Source organism: Centroberyx affinis, unplaced genomic scaffold (assembly GCF_046629955.1).
Source record: "Centroberyx affinis isolate AG114_WGS23_722 - 3 ecotype Tasmania unplaced genomic scaffold, CSIRO-AGI_Caff_v1 ptg003570l_1, whole genome shotgun sequence".
NCBI lineage: Eukaryota > Metazoa > Chordata > Actinopteri > Beryciformes > Berycidae > Centroberyx > Centroberyx affinis.
The window spans coordinates 71,848-77,847 of NW_027281500.1; positions in this window are offsets into that span (position 1 = coordinate 71,848).

Sequence of the window (6,000 nt, forward strand, 5' to 3'; positions counted from 1 at the left end):
TCATTCATTTATAACACTTGGAACAAGAAGAGATATGTGAGAAAATATCCATGGCAATACAGCAGCAGCCTTATTAGCTCCTTGCTGCTGTCAGAATTTTTGTTTTGAGCATCCAGTCTTGCAAATGCAGATCAGTGCAATGTACAGAGCAAAGATATCATGCATAAACACAACCATCTCTCTCTCACACACACACAGATGTACACTGCTATCTAATTTGGCATGGCATTGACTTCAGAGAAAGATTGAGTGCAAAACACACTCCAAGTGGCCCTAACACCCATGGGTCACTAGATATGCCCAACAAACCGGCAAAAGCGGCGATCGGGAGGAAATCTTTTCAGATATGGACAGCCTGACAAGATTTTTCCTGTTTCCGAGTGGACAAGTCTGTCAAAGAATTATTTCAGCACACTGCCTCCAACAGAGAGGGAAATGTACATTGAAAAAATGAACTTAATTGGCCTCCATCAATGTCCTTTTTCATTACTTCAATAAAGCTGGATAAATTATCCCACACAGTGACCTGAAGTGAAATACTTTGACATTTACCACTACTAATCACCAGGTAAGATAATTAATTGACCTTGAATAATTTCACTTAATATTTAAAAATCTGAAATACAGCTATGCTTTTCAGACTATAAGTTTGAGTGACGCTGACGTGATATTGGTTATTAAAATGGATTGTTGCTAAGTTAACTATCTTATGTTAGCTAACAAGTCAGTGAGATTTCTCATTACTTTTACACCCTGGACTGACAGTCAATACAGAGCAAACTATCCTGAGAGCCACACATGAACACAACTCATCTGTTTTATAGAGAGGAACTGGCTCAGTAATGTTAGCTTAGTAGCAGCCTAATGTTAGGACAGCATGGTAGCATTTAAACACATAAGGTTATCTTACAAGAATAAAAAGATAATTACTGGTACTACTTACCAGTGACAAAATGCTGGCCACATTATAAGTGTATTTACTCTCGGGGTCTGTAGCAGCCAATAATGTAACTACCATTAATGTAATAACTGCCAATAACGTATGAATTGTTCTGTTCTTAATGTAATAAAAGTCAATAATGTAATAACTGGCCAATAATGTAATACATTTTCTGAACCAATAATGTAATAACTTTTTGCGCATAATGTAATAAGTTATTACATTATTGGCTGGTTATTACATTATTAGCTGGGTTTATAAAAAAAAAAATCATGAAAATGTAATAACTGGAGCCGATAATGTAATAATATACTTATATCACTTTATTTAAGATTTATTTATTGGCTATAAAGTGACACACTTCCATGACACTTATCCTTACTGTTGCCTCTTTCAAATAGCTGCTCAAAAACCTGACCACACACACACACAAACACACACACACACACTATAGGAATTATGACTGTTTGTTTGTGGTACATTAATCGGTTAGTGAGAACTAAGTCTTCGACACAAGCTCTGAAGGACCAGGGTTGAAGATTAATTTGAGATGCAGCTCAGCACTGTGTCAGGTTTTTCTAGTAATAAATCTGTAATAAACATTGTGTTTTAATAATAAAAGATAACTTAAATTAGCATTTTGACTAGTCATAACGTAAAAAAAGATATCTTAAATTAGCATTTTGACAGGTCATAATGTAATGAGAGATATCTTAAATGCTAATGCTGCAGCAGCTGTAGTAGTAGCAGCAGCAGCAGCAGTGTTGTTGCTTGCCACTACTGACTAAAACCACGCGGCTTAAAAGTACTGCTGCAGCAGCAGCAGCAGCGGCACCCACCGCATTCCCTGGAGCCCCTGGTAAAGCTCTTACTGTGGACTTTGACAAGGCTACAACCCTATAACATAAGTTAGGATAAGATAGCATTAACGCCCTTGGGGAAATTCAGGAAAAGTAGCTGGTGAAGCTACTTTTATTAGTTTTAATTTTTTTTTTGTTTGTTTTGTTTTTTTGTTTTTTTGTTAATTTTTGGATTTTTTTGTTTTTGTTTTTTTTTGTTAACTTTTGTTTAATTTTTGTTAATTTTGCTAGTTTGGACTGGGTGGCGGGTTTGCGTCTCTTTGTACCAACCATCAGCTCTTCAATGAACCGGGTCTCTTGGTACCCACCACCGGCTCTTTAACGAACCGCCATCGCTAACCGCCAGACCGCTGCTGGCAGGTTGGCTTCATGGGGACGTGAGCCGTGCCTCAATCGCGACCGCCAGGCCACCTTTTGTAGGCTCCTGGCTGGCAGGCTATAGCTTCAGCGGGAGGCGAACAGCGTCTGATCATACCAACCAGCACCTCTTCAACGAACCGCCATCACTAACTGCCAGACCGCACCTTTGGAGCGGCTGGCAGGTTGGCTTCAGCAGGACGCGAACGGCGCCTCTTCACACCAACCACCAGCTCTTCAATGAACCGCATTCACTAGCCGCCACGCACCTGGTCCAAACTATAGAAATTAACTAGAAAAATAAATAAATAAAACTAAAGAGAAAGTCTCCAAACACGCTCATCAAGCGTCCAATAGCTACTGGTCTGCATTGAGGAGCCTGTAAAGAGGTTCCACAGAGAGCCTCTTGCCGCGGTCCAAGCATCAGCTGTACCAGCGCCCAGGGGAGGATACCTTACCGAGGTAAGGTATGAGACTCAAGACGTCCAGCGCGGCCTTTTATCCCCTGGCTGCTGCGACCAAACAGCAGAATTCTGATTGTGATGTCATCAGTGCAGCTGAGACAGGCTCTGATTGGTAGAGCCATCCAATGATGTCATAATCGGTTAGAATGGAGAAGTGATGCTGTGTTCTGATCGGTTCCGAGTTCTCTGTGTGTGTGTGTGTGTGTGTGTGTGTGTGTGTGTGTATGTGTGTGTGTTTGCGTTCTTGCCAATGTATGAATGAATTTTTTGAATGAATGAATTTTTTTTATTTACTTAGGTGGCCCATCCCACATGGGATTACAAGACACCGATAAAATAAACAAAATGTCAGTTTGCAATATTACAGCTGTGCGCAATACTCAATTCATTACAGTTAGCACATTAAGTGCATTAAGTACATTCCGGGGTAACACTTTATAATAACCATCATTAATAAATGGTAAATTGATAGTTAATTAAACTTTAGTTAATAGTTATTTTACTGTTAACAAACAATGAAATTATCATTAATAATGTTTACTAATTATTAGTAATGCCATAATTTATGTTATTTTATCATTAGTTTGTGTAATATAAAATCATTTGTTTATAAATTATATATTGTATCATAGCTGATAAGAGACGGTAAAAATTACATTCTGATTACATTAGTAAACTATTTATTAACAGTTTATTGTTGCACACATTATAACATTTTATATACTATATTAAGTATTTGTTAATTATTACCAAATGATTTGTAAACCTTTAAGAAATCGTATGTAAAACATCTATAAACATTACATAGATAGATGGACCAGATATTTCTAACACTTTGTTAATGGTTAATAATTGGTTTGTAAACCATCTATAAACATTATTTGGATGGCTATTATAAAGTTGCAACGGATGATTATAATGCTTTGTTATATGGTTAATAAATGCTTTGTAAAACATCTATAAACATTATTTAGATAGTTAATACTTTGTCAATGGTTAATAATTGGTTTGTATACCATCTATAAACATTATTTGGATGGCTATTATAAAGTTGCAACTGATGATTATAATGCCTTGTTAAATGGTTAATAAATCCTTTGTAAAACATCTATAAACATTATTTAGATAGATAGTTAATACTTTGTCAGTGGTTAATAATTGGTTTGTATACCATCTATAAACATTATCTGAATGGCTATTATAAAGTTGCAACTGATGATTATAATGCCTTGTTATATGGTTAATAAATGCTTTGTAAAACATCTATAAACATTATTTAGATAGTTAATACTTTGTCAATGGTTAATAATTGGTTTGTATACCATCTATAAACATTATTTGGATGGCTATTATAAAGTTGCAACTAATGCTTATAATAATTAGTTAATGATTAATGAGTGGTTTATAAAGCATCAAGTAACCCTAATCAGTAACCCCTCCTTTTACGGTCCCCTAATTACTACGTACTTACCTGGTAAATATATGGTAAATTATAGAATATTATTGGGTACATCTTCTTAAATACTGGGTACGTCCTTGCAGATGTTTTTACAATTTACTCAGTAAATAAGCTGAAACTGTACTGTAAAAGGAAGCCTTGTTTGTTTCCATGGTATTACCATATCCTTTGTAATAGATTATTCCATTGTCCATGCAATAAACACAAACCTTTACCATGTATGTTCTGCAACGTTACTAAGTAAGACATTAAAACTTACGGAGTAAGTAACCTGAAACTGTACTGTAAAAGAAAGCAATGTTTAATCCCATGGTATTACAAAGTCCTTACCACATCCTTTCATCAAAATGGATGGTTTCCTTTCCCATGCAATATAGACAAACTTGCACCATATGTTCCATAGTGTTACTAACTAAAACATGACATTTTATTGAATAAGTACGCCGAAACAGGAGAACTGCTGGAGAAACTGAGTACTCCAATTTGACAATAAATTAAATAAGTAAAGCTAAATAAGTAAAGCATTTTATGTTGTATTGTCCTTTTTATTATACAGAGAGAGAGGCTTTGTTCAGTAAGAAAAAAGGGGACATAGATTTTTTGGCTATGGAAGATCCTGAAAAATTTAGTTGGGTTTTTGAAAATAAAACATTTTTAGTAGCTGATTATATAGAGAAGGCATGGGAAATGCGTAAAAAGGCATTGTATTAATTAAATGAGTAATTTATTTTGTGTTGCCTCCTCCTGTGTATAATCATATGCTTTATCCATATAAAACAGTATTATGGAATTTGTAACTTGTGCAGTCATGGGGTTTGTGCTGGGGGTGAGGGGGTGGGGGGCTGGTGACTGGGTCACCCAGGACTCCCTCTCCATCTGAGCCTTGCCCTATATGGCAATTTTTTTGGTTTGCAAAACACTGTGTCATGTAATCTCATGTAGGATGGGCCATTAATTTGGCATGACACACAAATAAAATGTCATTCATTCATTCAGAACCGGAATGTACTTAATGCACTTAATGTGCTTACTGTAATTAATTGAGTATTGCGTACAGCTGTAATATTGCAAACTGACATTTTGTTTATTTTATCGGTGTCTTGTAATCCCATGTGGGATGGCCCACCTAAGTAAATAAAAAAAATTAATTCATACATTGGCAAGAACGCAAACACACACACACACACACACAGAACTCGGAACAAATCAGAACACGGCATCGCTTCTCCATTCTTTTTTTTTTTTTTTATTGATGTTTTTGCGTAAATCTTACAATATAGTACAGTCCTTACATGGTATAAACCATCACCATCATACAGATTTACATTATTTTTCTCAAAGAAAACGACATAAAAAACAAACCAAAACAAAACATTCATGCCATAAGCAAAAATGAAAATAAACAAATAAATAACAAAAAAATACCACGTGATCAGATCCTATACCTCACAGTAACCACTTACATTATAAAAAGGATAAATCCTTATCTAGATCTCGGTCCTTTCAGTTATCATCAAAAAGTGACCAGCAACTCTATAAGTTACCCTTTCATATGATGCCGTGCGAAACATTAGTTCCATCCATTCATCAAAGGTAATAACAGTGGATGACTTCCAATGTCTTAATGCAATTCTACATCCTGTTGTCGTGGCCATTCTACACCACAGTCTTTGGTATTTAGATAACCTATTATCTTCTGGTAACAGTCCAAGTAATCGCTTCTCCATTCTATCTGATTATGACATCATTGGATGGAGCTGGCTCTACCAATCAGAACTTGTCTCAGCTGCACTGATGACATCACAATCAGAATTCTGCTGTTTGGTCGCAGCAGCCAGGGGATAAAAGGCCGCGCTGGAGGTCTTGAGTCTCATACCTTACCTTGGTAAGGTATCCTCCCCTGGGCGCTGGTACAGCTGA